This window comes from Pseudophryne corroboree, chromosome 3 (genome assembly GCF_028390025.1).
Source record: "Pseudophryne corroboree isolate aPseCor3 chromosome 3, aPseCor3.hap2, whole genome shotgun sequence".
Classification (NCBI taxonomy): domain Eukaryota; kingdom Metazoa; phylum Chordata; class Amphibia; order Anura; family Myobatrachidae; genus Pseudophryne; species Pseudophryne corroboree.
In genome coordinates this window covers 126,652,467-126,671,401 of record NC_086446.1, presented here as the reverse complement: position 1 = coordinate 126,671,401, position 18,935 = coordinate 126,652,467, and the positions used below count along the sequence as shown (strand labels likewise).

At 44.1% G+C, this 18,935-nt stretch overlaps 4 non-coding genes and 14 pseudogenes across 4 annotated transcripts; all 18 read left to right on the top strand.

Annotated features, from left to right (window-relative positions):
• The first annotated feature begins 8,244 nt into the window (after positions 1–8,244).
• LOC134895751 (5S ribosomal RNA) lies at positions 8,245–8,363 on the top strand (annotated as a pseudogene).
• A 107-nt stretch (positions 8,364–8,470) lies between these two features.
• On the top strand, positions 8,471–8,589 carry LOC134894527 (5S ribosomal RNA; annotated as a pseudogene).
• Positions 8,590–8,696: 107 nt separating this feature from the next.
• Positions 8,697–8,815, top strand: LOC134885363 (5S ribosomal RNA). Its single transcript, XR_010169478.1, has one exon. It is a non-coding gene; the product is annotated as a 5S ribosomal RNA (ribosomal RNA).
• A 107-nt stretch (positions 8,816–8,922) lies between these two features.
• On the top strand, positions 8,923–9,041 carry LOC134892487 (5S ribosomal RNA; annotated as a pseudogene).
• Positions 9,042–9,148: 107 nt separating this feature from the next.
• On the top strand, positions 9,149–9,267 carry LOC134893556 (5S ribosomal RNA; annotated as a pseudogene).
• A 108-nt stretch (positions 9,268–9,375) lies between these two features.
• On the top strand, positions 9,376–9,494 carry LOC134886511 (5S ribosomal RNA). Its single transcript, XR_010170591.1, has one exon. It is a non-coding gene; the product is annotated as a 5S ribosomal RNA (ribosomal RNA).
• Positions 9,495–9,601: 107 nt separating this feature from the next.
• On the top strand, positions 9,602–9,719 carry LOC134894882 (5S ribosomal RNA; annotated as a pseudogene).
• A 107-nt stretch (positions 9,720–9,826) lies between these two features.
• On the top strand, positions 9,827–9,945 carry LOC134892239 (5S ribosomal RNA; annotated as a pseudogene).
• Positions 9,946–10,052: 107 nt separating this feature from the next.
• On the top strand, positions 10,053–10,171 carry LOC134898360 (5S ribosomal RNA; annotated as a pseudogene).
• Positions 10,172–10,278: 107 nt separating this feature from the next.
• Positions 10,279–10,397, top strand: LOC134885304 (5S ribosomal RNA). The gene has a single exon (XR_010169422.1). It is a non-coding gene; the product is annotated as a 5S ribosomal RNA (ribosomal RNA).
• Positions 10,398–10,504: 107 nt separating this feature from the next.
• LOC134894263 (5S ribosomal RNA) lies at positions 10,505–10,623 on the top strand (annotated as a pseudogene).
• Positions 10,624–10,729: 106 nt separating this feature from the next.
• On the top strand, positions 10,730–10,848 carry LOC134891302 (5S ribosomal RNA; annotated as a pseudogene).
• Positions 10,849–10,954: 106 nt separating this feature from the next.
• LOC134896195 (5S ribosomal RNA) lies at positions 10,955–11,073 on the top strand (annotated as a pseudogene).
• A 107-nt stretch (positions 11,074–11,180) lies between these two features.
• On the top strand, positions 11,181–11,299 carry LOC134886123 (5S ribosomal RNA). Its single transcript, XR_010170215.1, has one exon. It is a non-coding gene; the product is annotated as a 5S ribosomal RNA (ribosomal RNA).
• A 107-nt stretch (positions 11,300–11,406) lies between these two features.
• Positions 11,407–11,525, top strand: LOC134895837 (5S ribosomal RNA; annotated as a pseudogene).
• Positions 11,526–11,632: 107 nt separating this feature from the next.
• Positions 11,633–11,751, top strand: LOC134894525 (5S ribosomal RNA; annotated as a pseudogene).
• Positions 11,752–11,857: 106 nt separating this feature from the next.
• Positions 11,858–11,976, top strand: LOC134890381 (5S ribosomal RNA; annotated as a pseudogene).
• A 106-nt stretch (positions 11,977–12,082) lies between these two features.
• LOC134889028 (5S ribosomal RNA) lies at positions 12,083–12,201 on the top strand (annotated as a pseudogene).
• The last annotated feature ends 6,734 nt before the right edge of the window (positions 12,202–18,935 follow it).

Here is an 18,935-nt window from a genome sequence, read left to right as displayed (position 1 = left end):
TAAGTAACATGAATAATAACTGCCCGAAGGCGTGACCACGACAACTTAGATAAAAGTCAATGATGTTTATTATGACAACTCCGCATCACAGCAGCAATAAAAGAAAACGTAAAAGTCAGCAAAGAATAAATACAGTTCCTGAGTACTACAGCATGGCAGGAGCCACAGGGCACTGGTAGTGTGAGATAGTTCTTATGATCTTCTAGATGGAAAGTCCTTACCAGGCCCGGCTGTAGCAATGGAGATAACCCAGGATTATACCAGCTGGTGTTCCAGGAAGAGCTGGGTTGCTGAAGGTAAAACAGCTGCTGTGGATACTGGCTGGAACCAGACTGTTGTTAGCACGGAGTGGATACTGGCTGGAACCAGTTAAATAATAAATGAACTTTGGGAGCGATGAAATGATAATTCCGGTGGAGAGTGGTAAAGTGTAGAAAGGACACCGGCCCTTTAAGGGAAGCTGTACTCTGCTGGAAGCTGAGGCTGGAAGCAGGTAGTGTTGTAGCTGGAAACAGATGAATCCACAATGGATTGGAGAGTCAGGCTACACCGCAGGTGGAATGCTGGTGCGGGTCTCTATGGTGGAAGTCTTGAGACAGGAGCTGGAACCTGGAAGACAATCATAGAAGAGAGACAAACAGGAACTAGGTTTGACAACCAAAGCACTGACGTCTTCCTTGCTCAGGTACAGCTTACTTATACCTGCAGCAAGGAAGGGGTTGGCTAGGCAATTATGCAAATCAACAACACAGACAGCAGATTGGTGGAAATGATCAGATGACAGAATCCAAGATGGCTGCGCCCATGCAGACACTTGGAGGGAAGTTTGGTTTGTAATCCATGTGGTCTGGGAAACAGTAATGGCGGCGCCGGCCACCGGAGACAGGAGACGCCAGGCTGATAGATGCACATTTAACCACGCGGGCACAGCGGAGGCCGCGGCTGATGAAAAGACCACTCTGTATGTGGAAACTCAGGAACAGCGGAATCCGGTCCTGGAACGCTGAGCCCGCCTTAGGAGGCATCTGAAGGGTAAGTAATGGCGTCCAGATACCCGGATCGTGACAGCACCCCCCCCTTTAGGAGTGGCCCCAGGACACTTCTTAGGCTTTAAAGGAAACTTTGCGTGGAAATTTCGGACCAAGGCAGGAGCATGGACGTCAGAGGCATTGGTCCAAGAGCGTTCTTCAGGACCATAGCCCTTCCAGTCAATGAGATACTGAAGTTGACCGTAACGGTGACGTGAGTCCAGGATCTTGGCCACTTCATACTCAACGCCTCGTTGAGTTTGGACTTTCGGAGTTGGTGGAAGTGAGGAATGAAACCGATTCAAGATTAGCGGTTTCAACAGGGAAACATGGAATGTCCTGGGTATTTTTAAGAAGGGAGGTAACTGGAGTCTGTAAGCAACAGGATTGATGACTTGATCAATTTTGAAAGGACCGATGTAGCGAGGTGCAAACTTCATACTGGGAACTCTTAACCTCAAATTCTTCGTGGATAACCATACCCGATCACCCACCTTGAGAGCAGGAACTGCTCGACGCTTCTTATCCGCAAACTTCTTGTACCTGAACGATGCCTTGAGCAGAGCTGATCGTACGCTCTTCCAGATATTGGCAAACTGATGCAAGGTGATATCCACTGCGGGAACAGAAGTTGCTGGAAGCGGTTGGAACTCAGGGACTTTAGGGTGGAATCCAAAGTTGGTGAAGAATGGTGTTGAAGAAGATGAAGAATGATACTGGTTGTTATGACAGAACTCGGCCCAGGGAAGTAATTGAACCCAGTCATCTTGAGAGGAGGACACATAGATGCGGAGGAAGGCCTCCAAGTCCTGATTCACCCTCTCAGTTTGACCATTGGTCTGAGGATGGTAAGCCGTGGAAAACTTTAACTTGACTTGGAGGACTTGACATAAACTTCGCCAGAATTTGGCTGTGAATTGAACTCCTCGATCTGAGATAATTTCTTCTGGAAGACCGTGGAGTCGGAAGATCTCTTGTATGAATACTTGAGCCAACTTGGAAGCTGACGGAAGACCGGTGAGAGGAATGAAGTGTGCCATCTTGGTGAACCGGTCAACTACCACCCAGATGGTATTGAACTTGTTGCACATGGGCAAATCTGTAATAAAATCCATCGACAAATGGGTCCATGGTCGACGGGGAACAGATAGTGGAACCAGTTGCCCCGCAGGCGACTGGCGGGATACTTTATGTTGAGCACACTTTGGGCAAGATGCAATAAACTCCAAAACGTCCTTTTTCAGAGTTGGCCACCAATAGGACCTAGAGATAAACTCCAGGGTTTTTTGGATACCTGTATGTCCGGCAAAACGGGAAGCATGGGCCCAATGCATGAGCTTCTTCCTTAGTGTCGGCTTCACAAAACTTTTCCCTGATGGGGGCGTAGAGTCCATCCCTACCGTGGAGAATGCCAACGGATTTATAATAGGATGCTTGTCTGAAGACTCTGACTCATTTTCTTGCTCCCATGAGCGGGAAAGGGCATCGGCCTTGCGATTCTGAGAGCCCGGACAGAACTGGAGTTTAAAGTCGAACCTGGAAAAGAAAAGTGCCCATCTGGCCTGACGAGGGTTGAGACATTGTGCGCCTTTTAGATATAGAAGGTTCTTGTGGTCTGTAAGGATGGTGATTGAATGAGAAGCTCCCTCCAACAGATATCTCCACTCCTCTAGAGCGAGCTTGATGGCTAGCAACTCCTGGTCGCCAATGGCATAGTTGCGCTCCGCTGGGGAGAACTTCCGTGAGAAGAAACTGCAAGGATGTAAATGACCATCTTTAGCCCTCTGAGATAACACCGCTCCTACTCCAACGGAGGAGGCATCCACCTCTAAGATGAAAGGAGAGTCGATGTCAGGCTGTTTCAGGACAGGTGCAGAGATGAACCTCTGTTTTAAAAGATGAAAAGCTTGCATGGCTTCTTCAGACCACTTGGACGGGTTAGCACCCTTCTTGGTGAAAGCAGTAATAGGCGCCACAATGGTGGAAAAGTCTCGTATAAACTTTCGGTAATAATTGGCGAACCCTAAGAACCTCTGGACCCCTTTGAGGGTTAAGGGTACCGGCCAATTCTGGATTGCTTGTAGTTTCTCAGGATCCATCTCTAGTCCGGAACCGGACACAATGTACCCTAGAAACGGAATGGACTTGACTTCAAAGACGCATTTCTCTAATTTGCAGTAGAGATGATTGACACGGAGACGGGACAGAACCTCCTTTACCCAGAAACGATGTTCCTCTAAATCGTTGGCAAAAATGAGGATATCATCTAGATAGACCACGACATGACGGTATAGAATGTCTCTGAAGATCTCATTGACGAAATGCTGGAAGACAGCTGGAGCATTGCTCAATCCGAAGGGCATGACGAGGTACTCATAATGTCCGTCACGGGTGTTAAATGCGGTCTTCCACTCGTCACCCTCACGGATCCGGATGAGATTGTATGCACCTCTCAGGTCCAGCTTTGTAAAGATGGTAGCTCCGCTAACTCTGTCAAAGAGCTCAGTAATCAGGGGTAAAGGATAGCGGTTCTTGATGGTAATGTCGTTCAAACCTCTGTAGTCGATGCACGGCCGCAGACCACCATCTTTCTTCTTTACAAAAAAGAAGCCTGCGCCGGCTGGAGAAGAAGAAGGTCGAATGAACCCCTTTGCTAGGTTCTCTTTAATGTATTCCTCCATAGAATGTGTCTCGGGGAGAGACAACGGATAAGTTCGGCCTCGAGGTGGAACCTTCCCTGGAACGAGATCAATTGGGCAGTCCCATTCTCTATGAGGAGGAAGGATATCAGCAGAAGCTTTACTGAACACATCCGTGAAATCTTGATATGGAGGAGGTGGAACATCAGACGACCTGGGGGAGGAAGAACAGACAGGCAACACTTTAAACAAACATGTCTTAGTACAGGAGGAACCCCATGCCAGGATTTGCGTAGTCGTCCAATCAATTGTAGGATTGTGAAGACGGAGCCATGGAAGGCCCAGGACCACAGGATGTGTGGCTCTTGGAATCACTAAAAATGAAATAAGTTCGGAATGAAGAACTCCCACTCTCAGACGAACTGGTAGAGTCCTTAGAGAAATAACTGTATCAAAAATTTTACTGCCATCCACAGCAGTTAAGGAAAAGGACGAAGGAAGTCTCTCGGTGGGTAGGGACCACCGTTTAACATAGGCTTCAGTAATAAAGTTCCCAGCTGCTCCGGAATCCAGGAGGGCAATGACGTTCTGATAACGTTGAGCAACTTGAAGCGAGACTGGGAGGTTACAATCTTGAGGAGATGGAGAGGAGATCATTACTCCTAGCCGGCCCTCTCCTTGGCGAGCTAGGATTTGGAGTTTCCCGGACGTTTGGGACAGGCATTAATGGTATGAGACGGAGCTGCACAATACAGACAGAGAAACTCGGAGAGACGTCTTCGGCGCTCAGCAGGAGTTAAACGGGAACGGCCAATTTGCATGGGTTCATCTGTAGTTGGTGACAGTTGGCGAGGAGGAGGAGTAGAAGATTTTGGAGCAGATGATCTTCCACGCTCAGTTGCTCTCTCTCTGAAACGCAAGTCAACTTTCGTACAAAGTGAGATTAGCTCATCTAACTTGGAGGGTAAGTCTCTGGTAGCTAACTCATCTTTAATACGCTCGGATAAACCATGCCAGAATGCAGCATACAGGGCCTCGTCGTTCCATGCCAGTTCGGATGCCAGGATCTGGAACTGTATAAGATATTGTCCTACAGTACGTGATTCCTGGCGTAAACGGAGAATCTCAGACGAAGCTGAAGTTACCCGGCCTGGCTCGTCGAAGATGCGCCTGAATGTTGACACAAATGCAGTGTAAGAAGATAGCAGGGTGTCGGACCTCTCCCATAACGGTGATGCCCAATCAAGGGCTGAGCCACTGAGAAGAGAAATAATGTAGGCAATTTTTGTACGGTCACTGGGAAAATTGCCAGGTTGTAGCTCAAACTGAATCTCACACTGGTTGAGAAATCCCCTGCAGAATCTTGGAGATCCATCAAATTTTGCTGGCGTTGGAAGATGAAGACGTGGAGCAGAAATGGGTAAGGTGGGTGGGGTTATAGCTGGAGTCACTGTGGTTGACGCACCAGACGCGCCTGATCCACGGAGAGTTGTCTGAATCCCATCCAGCCGAGTAGAGAGATCCTGGAGACAGCGGATGATGTGGCCCTGTGCAGCCTCCTGATGTTCTAGTCGGGCTGCCAGTTCTTGCATCGGCCTGGCCGCTTGATCCTGGTCTCCGGCTGGATTCATTAGGTCAGTGCTTACTGTCACAACTGAGGGCCTGAGCTGACGGGAGGCAGCCTCAGTTGTAGGGGCTGAGATGTACCGGAACCTGGGAGGTTGTATCAGACCCCTGGACATGTAAGTAACATGAATAATAACTGCCCGAAGGCGTGACCACGACAACTTAGATAAAAGTCAATGATGTTTATTATGACAACTCCGCATCACAGCAGCAATAAAAGAAAACGTAAAAGTCAGCAAAGAATAAATACAGTTCCTGAGTACTACAGCATGGCAGGAGCCACAGGGCACTGGTAGTGTGAGATAGTTCTTATGATCTTCTAGATGGAAAGTCCTTACCAGGCCCGGCTGTAGCAATGGAGATAACCCAGGATTATACCAGCTGGTGTTCCAGGAAGAGCTGGGTTGCTGAAGGTAAAACAGCTGCTGTGGATACTGGCTGGAACCAGACTGTTGTTAGCACGGAGTGGATACTGGCTGGAACCAGTTAAATAATAAATGAACTTTGGGAGCGATGAAATGATAATTCCGGTGGAGAGTGGTAAAGTGTAGAAAGGACACCGGCCCTTTAAGGGAAGCTGTACTCTGCTGGAAGCTGAGGCTGGAAGCAGGTAGTGTTGTAGCTGGAAACAGATGAATCCACAATGGATTGGAGAGTCAGGCTACACCGCAGGTGGAATGCTGGTGCGGGTCTCTATGGTGGAAGTCTTGAGACAGGAGCTGGAACCTGGAAGACAATCATAGAAGAGAGACAAACAGGAACTAGGTTTGACAACCAAAGCACTGACGTCTTCCTTGCTCAGGTACAGCTTACTTATACCTGCAGCAAGGAAGGGGTTGGCTAGGCAATTATGCAAATCAACAACACAGACAGCAGATTGGTGGAAATGATCAGATGACAGAATCCAAGATGGCTGCGCCCATGCAGACACTTGGAGGGAAGTTTGGTTTGTAATCCATGTGGTCTGGGAAACAGTAATGGCGGCGCCGGCCACCGGAGACAGGAGACGCCAGGCTGATAGATGCACATTTAACCACGCGGGCACAGCGGAGGCCGCGGCTGATGAAAAGACCACTCTGTATGTGGAAACTCAGGAACAGCGGAATCCGGTCCTGGAACGCTGAGCCCGCCTTAGGAGGCATCTGAAGGGTAAGTAATGGCGTCCAGATACCCGGATCGTGACAGAGAGGACCCAATTCAGGGACTGACACACAATCTCAATAATGACAATATCACACTGATAGGTACTTATTTAAGCGAGGAAGTAGTCTGTGACCAATTAAAACATTTAAAGATTAATAAATCACCAGGGCCCAATGGTATTCATCCAAGGGTTCTAATGGAGCTTCACTCTGAACTGGCAAAACCGCTATCTTTGATCTTTGAGGATTCAGTTATATCAGGTATGGTTCCCAAAGACTGGCGTATAGCGGAAGTAGTGCCTATATTCAAAAAGGGAAGTAAAGCTGAACCAGGTAATTATAGACCAGTTAGTCTTACATCTATAGTGGGGAAAGTATTGGAAGGTATTCTAAGAGATAGTATTCAGAAGGTCCTTGAAACCAATAAGGTCATTAAAAGGAATCAACATGGGTTTATGAAGGACAGATCCTGTCAAACCAACTTACTTGGCTTTTATGAAACAGTAAGCGCAAACCTAGATCAGGGTAAAGACGTGGATGTAATCTTTTTAGACTTTGCCAAAGCGTTCGATACTGTACCACACATGAGACTTATATACAAGCTACAAGAATCAGGGCTAGGAAGCACAATATGCACTTGGGTCAAAAACTGGTTAGATAATAGGAAGCAGCGCGTTGTGGTTAATGGATCTTTTTCAACTTGGACTGAAGTGCTAAGTGGTGTGCCGCAAGGCTCAGTATTAGGACCGCTATTGTTCAATATTTTCATTAACGACCTAACAGAAGGTCTAGAGAGCATGGTGTCAATTTTTGCAGATGATACCAAATTGTGTAAGGCTATAAATACAGAGGAGGATGCCGAGTCTCTTCAGAACGACTTAGTTAAATTAGAAGCATGGGCAGCCAAATGGAGAATGCGCTTCAACACAGACAAGTGTAAGGTAATGCACTGTGGTAACAAGAACAAAAATTACACCTACCTACTAAATGGGGTAAAATTAGGGGATTCTGTACTGGAAAAGGACTTAGGTGTCTCATAGATAGCAAGCTAAGCAGTAGTACCCAAAGTAGGACTGCAGCAAAGCAGGCTAATAAGATATTAGCATGCATAAAACGGGGTATTGATGCTAGGGACGAGAGTATTATACTCCCGTTATATAAATCACTAGTGAGGCCACACCTTGAATACTGTGTACAGTTCTGGGCACCGTACTACAAAAAGGATATCCTGGAGCTTGAAAAGGTACAGAGGAGGGCGACCAAACTAATTAAGGGCATGGGGACGATGGAATACAAGGAAAGGCTTGAAAGACTAGGCATGTTTACATTGGAAAAGCGGAGACTAAGAGGGGATATGATCAACATCTACAAATATATAAGGGGACAATACACAGAGCTTGCGCGGGACTTGTTTTTGGTTAGATCAACACAGAGGACTCGTGGACACTCGCTCAGGTTAGAGGAAAGGAGATTCCGCACAATACGACGTAAAGGCTTTTTCACGGTAAGGACAATACGTGTTTAGAATTCCCTGCCCGAGGGAGTTGTAATGGCGGAATCTGTCAACACCTTTAAGAATGGGTTAGATAAATTCCTATTGGATAAGGATATCCAGGGGTATGGTGCATAGTCATGCATTATAGTTACTATAAATAGGGATAAAATGCAATGGCTGACAGCAGCATCAGTCAGAAATTTTAGTCAAATCATCATGCATAGGACACCACAAATAGGTTGAACGCGATGGACAATTGTCTTTTTTCAACCTCAGATACTATGTTACTATGTTACTATGAAACCACAAAGCTCATCTACAGTTACAACACACTGGATACGCCCAATCTCATCTGATCTAGGAAATTAAGCAGTGTTGGGCCTGGTTAGTACTTGGATGGGAGACCACCTGGGAATACAAGGAGCTGTAGGTATTTTCATACTGCCAACACCATACTGTTGATGCATTCCATTTTCAAACTTATTCATTTATGTACCAGTAGTTAGAAGTAGAAAAGTTCTAACAGAAACCACAAAGCTCATTTGCAGCCACACCACACTGGATACGCCCAATCTCATCTGATCTTGGAAGCTAAGCAGTGTTGAGCCTGGTTAGTACTTGGGTGGTAGACCACCTGGGAATACAAGGTGCAGTAGGTATTTTTATACTGCCAACACCGTTCTGTTGATGCATTCCATTTTCAAACTTATTCATTTATGTACCAGTAGTTAGAAGTAGAAGAGTTCTAACAGAAACCACAAAGCTCATCTACAGCCACACCACACTGGATACGCCCAATCTCATCTGATCTTGGAAGCTAAGCAGTGTTGGGCCTGGTTAGTACTTGGATGGGAAACCACCTGAGTATACAAGGTGCTGTAGGTATTTTTATACTGCCAACTCCGTTCTGTTGATGCATTCCATTTTCAAACTTATTCATTTATGTACCAATAGTTAGAAGTAGAAAAGTTCTAACAGAAACCACAAAGCTCATCTACAGCCACACCACACTTGATACGCCCAATCTCATCTGATCTTGGAAGCTAAGCAGTGTTGGGCCTGGTTAGTATTTGGATGGGAGACAACCTGGGAATACAAGGTGCTGTAGGTGTTTTTATACTGCCAACTCCGTTCTGTTGATGCATTCCATTTTCAAATTTATTCATTTATGAACCAGTAGCTAGAAGTAGAAAAGTTCTAACAGAAACTACAAAGCTCATCTATAGCCACACCACACTGGAAACGTCCAATCTCATTTGATCTTGGAAACTAAGCAGTGTTGAGCCTGGTTAGTACTTGGATGGGAGACCACCTGGGAATACAAGGTGCTGTAGGTATTTTTAAACTGCCAACTCCGTTCTGTTGAAGCATTTCATTTTCAAACTTATTCATTTATGTACCAGTAGTTAGAAGTAGAAAAGTTCTAACAGTAAATCACAAAGCTCATCTACAGCCAAACCACACTGGATACGCCCAATCTCATCTGATCTTGTAAGCTAAGCAGTGTTGGGCCTGGTTAGTACTTGTATGGGAGACCACCTGGGAATACAAGGTGCTGTAGGTATTTTTATACTGCCAACACCGTTCTGTTGATGCATTCCATTTTCAAATTTATTCATTTATGAACCAGTAGCTAGAAGTAGAAAAGTTCTAACAGAAACCACAAAGCTCATCTACAGCCACACCACACTGGATACGCCCAATCTCATCTGATCTTGGGAGCTAAGCAGTGTTGGGCCTGGTTAGTACTTTAATGGGAGACCACCTGCAATACAAGGTGCTGTAGGTTTTTTTATACTGACAACACCGTTCTGTTGATGCATTCCATTTTCAAACTTATTAATTTATGAACCAGTAGTTAGAAGTAGAAAAGTTCTAATAGAAACTACAAAGCTCATCTACAGCCACATCACACTGGATACGCCCAATCTAATTTGATCTTGGACGCTAAGCAGTGTTGGGCCTGGTTAGTACTTTGATGGGAGACCACCTGGGAATACAAGGTGCTGTAGGTATTTTTATACTGACAGCACCGTTCTGTTGTTGCATTCCATTTTCAAACTTATTCATTTATGAACCAGTAGTTAGAAGTAGAAAAGTTCTAACAGAAACCACAAAGCTCATCTACAGTCAAACCATACTGGATTTGCCCACTCTCATCTGATCTTGGAAGCTAAGCAGAGTTGTGCCTGGTTAGTACTTGGGTGGTAGACCACCTGGGAATACAAGATGCTGTAGGTATTTTTATACTGCCAACACCGTTCTGTTGATGCATTCCATTTTCAAACTTTTTCATTTATTTACCAGTAGTTAGAAGTAGAAAAGTTCTAACAGAAACCACAAAGCTCATCTACAGCCACACAACACAGGATGCACCCAATCTCATCTGATCTTGGAAGCTAAGCAGTGTTGGGCCTGGTTAGTACTTGGATGGGAGACCACCTGGGAATACAAGGTGCTGTAGGTATTTTTATACTGCCAACACCGTTCTGTTGATGCATTCCATTTTCAAACTTATTCATTTATGTACCAGTACTTAGTTATAGAAAAGTTCTAAGAGAAGCCGCAAAGCTTATCTACAGCCACACCACACTGGATAAGTCCTATTTCATCTGATCTTGGAAGTTAAGCAGTGTTGGGCCTGGTTAGTACTTGGATGGGAGACCACCTGGGAATACAAGGAGCTGTAGGTATTTTCATACTGCCAACACCATACTGTTGATGCATTCCATTTTCAAACTTATTCATTTATGTACCAGTAGTTAGAAGTAGAAAAGTTCAACAGAAACCACAAAGCTCATCTGCAGCCACACCACACTGGATATGCCCAATCTCATCTGATCTTGGAAGCTAAGCAGTGTTGTGCCTGGTTAGTACTTGGATGGGAAACCACCTGGGAATACAAGGTGCTGTAGGTATTTTTATACTGCCAACTCCGTTCTGTTGATGCATTCCATTTTCAAACTTATTCATTTATGTACCAGTTTTAGAAGTAGAAAAGTTCTAACAGAAACAACAAAACTCATCTACAGCCACACAACACTGGATAAGCCCTATCTCATCTGATCTTGGAAGTTAAGCAGTGTTGGGCCTGGTTAGTACTTGGGTGGTAGACCACCTGGGAATACAAGATGCTGTAGGTATTTTTATACTGCCAACACCGTTCTGTTGATGCATTCCATTTTCAAACTTTTTCATTTATTTACCAGTAGTTAGAAGTAGAAAAGTTCTAACAGAAACCACAAAGCTCATCTACAGCCACACAACACTGGATGAACCCAATCTCATCTGATCTTGGAAGCTAAGCAGTGTTGGGCCTGGTTAGTACTTGGATGGGAGACCACCTGGGAATACAAGGTGCTGTAGGTATTTTTATACTGCCAACACCGTTCTGTTGATGCATTCCATTTTCAAACTTATTCATTTATGTACCAGTACTTAGTAGTAGAAAAGTTCTAACAGAAACCTCAAAGCTCATCTACAGCCACACCACACTGGATAAGCCCTATCTCATCTGATCTTGGAAGTTAAGCAGTGTTGGGCCTGGTTAGTTCTCGGATGGAAGACCACCTGGGAATGCAAGGAGCTGTAGGTATTTTCATACTGCCAACACCATACTGTTGATGCATTCCATTTTCAAACTTATTCATTTATGTACCAGTAGTTAGAAGAAGAAAAGTTGTAAAAGAAACCACAAAGCTCATTTGCAGCCACACCACACTGGATACGCCCAATCTCATCTGATCTTGGAAGCTAAGCAGTGTTGAGCCTGGTTAGTACTTGGGTGGTAGACCACCTGGGAATACAAGGTGCAGTAGGTATTTTTATACTGCCAACACCGTTCTGTTGATGCATTCCATTTTCAAACTTATTCATTTATGTACCAGTAGTTAGAAGAAGAAAAGTTCAACAGAAACCACAAAGCTCATCTGCAGCCACACCACACTGGATACACCCAATCTCATCTGATCTTGGAAGCTAAGCAGTGTTGTGCCTGGTTAGTACTTGGATGGGAAACCACCTTGGAATACAAGGTGCTGTAGGTATTTTTATAATGCCAACTCCGTTCTGTTGATGCATTCCATTTTCAAACTTATTCATTTATGTACCAGTTTTAGAAGTAGAAAAGTTCTAACAGAAACCATAAAGCTCATCTACAGCCACACCACACTTGATACGCCCAATCTCATCTGATCTTGGAAGCTAAGCAGTATTGGGCCTGGTTAGTATTTGGATGGGAGACCACCTGGGAATACAAGGTGCTGTAGGTATTTTTATACTGCCAACTCCGTTCTGTTGATGCATTCCATTTTCAAATTTATTCATTTATGAACCAGTAGCTAGAAGTAGAAAAGTTCTAACAGAAACTACAAAGCTCATATATAGCCACACCACACTGGAAACGTCCAATCTCATTTGATCTTGGAAACTAAGCAGTGTTGAGCCTGGTTAGTACTTGGATGGGATGATAAAGCTGAATATTTATCGTATATAAAAACCCTTTGTGAGGTCTAAGAACACTGTACGCTATTTACGTATGAAGTACCGTAAGGGTACGCTCGTTGCGTAACAATCGCTTAGCCGTAGTCGAGACGCTCAAGCGTCACGTTCGCTCACGGCCAAGAGATCACAGGCAGGCACGCTATTGGCTGCTGACTAACGTAATGGTTCACTATAGCGTAACGGACGCTGTATCGGGAGCGGGCTGCTCGAGCGATACAGACGCTCACGAGAATACGCTGTTGGTATCGGGCACACTTATAGGTGAGTGACTACCGTAATGCTATGCTATCAGCGTAGCGGACGCTCAAGACCACGAGGAGATCACGAGCGGCGCTGACGCTCACCATTTTAAACCTTTATATCTAAACCAGAAACAATGTAATATGCTGTAAAACCTTAGTGTAGAGATAGGGTGTAGATGCAACCTAGTGTAACCTTATTAACTTAAAAGCTGTTTGAGCGTCACCGACGCTCTGAGAATACTAGACACTATAATAAATACACAGATACCTGGGCTTAGGGTCCAACGCCTAAGATATATATATTTTGAATGATATACTTGCAAAAGAATTAATACAAATACAAATCATACACTACAATATAACATAGACTACCTAACCAGATAACTACACAGGAAATACAATACAATTACTACCTAAGGGAAAATAAGAGAGAAAGAGAAGAGAGAGAGAAATGGCTCATAATAACAAGAAGATCAATATGGTTGCGGAGAAACACTTACGCACAAGGGGAAACGATCGCATGCGCCTCGATATCCAGCTCCCGATTATCAGCAATGAGAACCGTTGAAGAGAGAGAACTGGATACGGTCGGCCTGCCTATTTATGCCCCACACACAATACAATTCAATGGTCCCTACAATCTCATTGTTCATTGGACACAGGAATTCGGCTTCGCATTATAACAAAAGGTCATAGGTTGATTCATACAGGTGGGCTGTGACTGTTTCCAACTGTTCAGGTGGGTGGGATACTGAGTTTCCCGCCGCATGACTAAATAAGAACAAATAATAGTAAATGGACATAAACTTCTTATGTCCATAACTATTCGCATGAGCGATTAATCCGCTCCAAACCAACACCGGAATATTGCTATTTAAATACTCTTCCGATGGGTACCAAACACCACTGTATGACCCCTGTTAGACCCTTCGTACAATACAAAGAGGGATCTCTCTGTTCAGGAACATGCTATGTTAACTAAACTTTCAGAATCTATCAAAGGGACCATGATCTACAAAATACATTATTACTGAAAATATGTAACGATTGAGTCGCACGCTACGATCACATAAACTCTACCGTAAATACGCATACCGTGCGCCTGCGGGTGCCCGCGACTGTGAGTATGTGCACGTACGGGAGAGCGTACGCATGCGCAGCGCGGACCAGTATGATGTGCAAATATGGCAGTGTGTGTAGAGATATTTTTCTGACTTTGACAGTCCACCCTTTGGCAGTCAATAATAACTGCCACCTTCTAAAACATTTCAAAAGGAGAAAAATATATGTCAAGGGTTAATTAATTTCCATGGTTGGGTAGGGGAGGAGAGGAGAAGGTAGGAAAAGGGTATGACCTAGTGAGATAGCAGAAGCATGTGTGTATGAATCCGTGCTTGGGGGTCATGTATCATCGTGCCGTACGTGTTTTAAATCAAGCTTCGAGGTATTGCGAAGTATACATGTGAATTCCTTCTTATCCCGCGGTACGGGTCTGTGGATGGGCTGTCAAACTTTACCGAGCTCTTTCCGGCTTTGGTTGTAACAAAATGGGGGAGCACATTTTAGTTGATGATACATGAATGGGGGAGATATGTGATTGCTGATATCTGTGCCTGTATTCCCTATCGACTATGTGTGTCATTACCTGAGGGTTGAAGAAATGAAGAAAAGACATAATTACGGTAAATGCGGTGGTATTCTATGTCAGGTAAATGAACATTCGTCGATTGAGGTCTTGTTTGGTGTCTGTTGATTGCAGTCTTCTTTGTGCTTTTGCTTATAAGGTGCGAGCAAAGCTGTCAATGTCCATAGATTTACAAAAGTGTTGGGCTAGCGTAATTTTAAAATTTCTAGGGAAACTGGGGATCCATGGCATAGTTCATCAAAAATCTGTGTATCAGGTTGTCAAAGTTCTTCTTTAATCCCTCTGTTGTCTGTATATAGGCTCATCAAATTCCTCGTCCAAGTGGGTCTTGTTACCTTGGAGAAAACGGAAAAACAGGTGAAAGAAACGGACCGTAGAAATCGCATTTTCATCACATCATTGTTTCTACATTTGGGTCGTAAATCAAGTCCATTGGAATTACAGTTTCCTCACTCCTTAAACTCATTACCCTTGTACGATGTTTGCACTTCATTAAAGCCTGACCGCATCTAAATATCAATCCAATCGATATGACAACACCTAAGATACATAGGAGAAACTTCCCAACATCCATTATGACTCCTTGAGCCCAGTCTCCTAAACCGGAGAACCAATTTCGCGGGTTCAACCATGACACCCAACCAGTCAGCTCATTACCTACAGCAGCAAGAGTGAGATTGTGTTTTCGGCGAAATTCCCACTTCAATTGGAGAATATCGTCCATCTTTTGGTCTATGACCTCGACCGGATCCTCGGTGCTATTCGTGATATACGTGCAACACTTCACGCCATACTGTGTTGCCAATGTAACACAATATCCGCCTGTCACTGCTGTGAGGTAATTAAGAACCATTCTATGCTGCACCAGTTCTGTTTTATAAGCTTGAAGTTCCCTTCCAGTATATCTAAACGTGTCATCATACATTTCAGTGATATTATCTAACAAATTTGCGAGCGCCGATATGTATTTATAATTCAGCACTCCTCTAGCGGTGCGGGTGAAATCTAACGCGATTAAGAATTGAATCCCGGTGGATTCACTTATCAGATCAGAGGCCGGATGCTCTGTCTTCTCTATCAGGTGCCTTTTAACAACGTGCTCGTAATGGGTGTGAGTATAAGGAGCTTGGGCACCACGGTGTATGTCTTTCATTTTGTCATGTGACACAGTCATTACTTCAGGCAATACTTTTCCAATATAACACAATCCTTCAGAGTTTGGGGCAAGCCACTTGTACGCCTTTCTCCCGCATATGAAATATGCATCATCGGGGAGAACATATGGGACGGAGTAGGACATAACCATATTACACACCTTCCATGTGAAATCTCCTGACCCTAATTCTTCCATCTGCTTAGTACACGTATCAGGTTGTACGATATGTGCACAGTATCCTGGTGATACTTCTCCAACTCTCGTAATTCTATTTCCTAAGGTGTACCTATACCGGAAAGATTTTCCTCTACTGGCTATGTGGCGTACAAGCTCTGTATCTGTAGGCATTCTATCTGCTCTATGCGAAAAGGTCATGGTTTGGTTGCTCCATGACACTTCCCAATTTCCTGGCTTTCGGGGATTGGAGATGTTGAAACATAATAGTGACCTATCCACGTGGTATTGGTGGAGCTTTAAACTAGGAGGACTGGAGATATTAAACCTCCGGTCCACCGGTCTCCCACCATTTAACTCAAGTACCTCCCCTATCGTTAAAGGAAATGGTACTAGCCCTGATTTGCTATGACCCTGAGGTACTTGAGAGCATACCCAACAATCTGTCTGATTTAACACACTACCCACTAAAGAGTGATAGTCACTCAAGGGATGCCTGTTCATGTGGATATTAAAACTGGATTGGCATTTCTTTATGCACCCATCCTCAATGACATTGTTACAGAGCCGACAGATACAGTTTTCTTCAGCTAACAATCCTTAAAAGAAAAATGTTTACAAATAACATGGCTGTTAGATCGTTTCCGGTACTCGCCTTTGCTTGGTGATTGGGTTGTTATTGGAAATTTACACCTCTGTCTCAGTCATCGGGATCTTTCTGGATCCTTTCTCGACCTCTCTGGTACTCTCGCCGGAACAGACTGCTCTGGTCAACATCATGGTCAACAGGAAAATCCAGATCACAGTCTCTTGGGGCAAGTCCATCTTACAGGAGGAGAAAAGAAGAAATTTGTAATGGGGGTACAGAAAATCAGTTTGAGGGGGAGAGAAACTTGTTACGATAATTAGTTCTCTCGTCTTGTTGTGCTTCTTGTTCTGCTGTCTTCTCAAAGGTGCTGTCTCTCAGTCTTCCAAACGAACATTCTGGTGATGCAATATTCCCTCCAAACCAGCGATCTTTCTGTAAGGAGCAAAAATCTTGCATTACCACTTGTCTAACTGATGGGTGACATACCATCTTTAAAACATGAAAGCATGAGTGAGAAGAGAGAGAAAACAACAACAGCAAAAAAAAAAAACAAAGAGAGAGAACAATTTATGTGCATGTGTATATTACTTAAATCAACAATAGCCATCAATAGGAAAAGAGAGAAAAAAAAAACATTTTTTTTTCCAAACATTTCAAAACATTGTCAGATCATCAGGCTGTCATATCTACATGTCCAATGGTTTCTTTGCGCAGTCCCTCCCCCCAGCACTTCCATATTCCATTGTCTGTATCTGGCCAGAATACATTGATGCGGATAGGTCATGCTGGGGTTTGGTAGACTTCTGCAAAGACCAAGTATATATGCAATGTTTGAATCCTACCAATAATCGTCAGAGATGGGGAGAGAGAAAAAGAAACATTTCACAGATACATTTACAACGTTTCACCCGGTCATTCCTGTGTCTTCAGGGAATGACCTCCCAATTTATTAACTATAACCTCAGGCTTACCATCAGTCCTAATGATCACCTTTCCTGACTGCACATTATGGGTGTGGGCCAAATTTTTTTCTATATGATCCCTGATTATAATTTTGTGTGTTATAACTTTGCTCATTTCTTGGTCTAGGGGGTCTGACTTTATGTGGGTTATTACAGTTGCTGGCATAATGCCCTTCTCTTCTACAATTGTAAAAAATCCTTGGTTTCCTCCAAGTGTCAATGACCTGAGGTCCTGGTTGATTTGATGCCTCCTCAAACGCTCGGATGCTCATCGCCATCAACCGTTCTCCCTGCGCTTCCCTGGTTCTTTGGATATTGCGGTCATGCTCGATAGCGGACTCTCTTAATGCAGCCACCGAGATGCCTCTCCAGTGAGGTATGGAGGTTTGTACCCTGATTTTTAGTGTGTCTTTTAAGCTGTCCATTAATACAGACACAGCTACCTCTCTGTGGTGTACGTTAGTGTCAATGTCATCTATACCCGTGTACCTAGCCATATCCTGCAGAGCCCGGTGAAAATACTCTGATGCGGATTCACCTTCTTTTTGTTTTATTGTAAAGATTTTATTCCACTTTACTACTGTAGGGAAATATTCTTTCAACTGCAGATTAATTCTTTTTACATTATCTTGGTTATACTCATCTGTTAGTGGCACTTCCTCATCTAGTTTACAATCAGCGATAAATTTCAATGAATCAACATCGGGGGGGTAAACATGTCCTCAAAACTGTCCTCCAATCTTTGTTATTTGGCTCTGCAGTGTTTCCTAGCACTCTAATGTATTTCTGACAAGCAACTAAATCTTTCCTGGGATCAGGAAATTCAGACAGAATTGTTCTTAATTCTGTCCGGGAAAAGGGGCAGTACATGGCGATGTTCCTGACGGGAGTGACTCCTGAAGAGTCAGTTTTCCCATTTGGTACTGCAATTACCCTGACAGGATTAAGTCCAGTAACGTCATTCTGAATTGATTCTACGATATAAGGTACATTTGTTTGTGCGTGATGTATAATACCATACGTACCTGTGGACACGACCTCACCTGACCCTCCGTTAGGGGGTTTGATTACAGTCTTTACCGATTTGGTCGCGTCCACCTGGATGTCTTGTGTGATGGCTTCTGGAAAAGGCTCCGACATTGTGCTGGGCTCACTTTCTTGTTGTTGTTCCTGAGGAAAGTTTAACATGGGGTGCGACTTGCATGGGTTAATAGTTGTACATTCAACAGCATTACAATTATCATTGTTACATTTATTACACTTATTCTTATCATCTATACTACAGTTGCTAAGAGCGTTTTTATTGTTCACCCTTGTGCTTTTCTCCGCAACCACAATCCTCTCCATTGCCATGTCTCTCCTCTCAAGATGAAAGTTAGGTGTGTAAGTTACATTTCTTTGCATTTCACTTTCCTGTTGCCATAACTGCAAACAATCATAATGTTTAACTCGTTGTTTCCAGAATTTTATGAGACAGATCCTCTGCCTTAAATTATGCAACACCTCTGTGTCAAAACTACCTATCCCGGGAAATGGTGCCTTATCCCCCGCAGTCATTCGTGTCCATTCATCACAAAAGGTCTCAGTGTGGGGACCATATTTCCCCCACATTACTAACCGAGCAGACCCTCGGGGTCTGCAAGCCTCTGGAGTCTGAATCCTGACTGCTGAACGTCTCTGTGTTGTGCACTTGGCTGCCATTGTGGACCTTACACAGGAAAACTTCCTAAAATG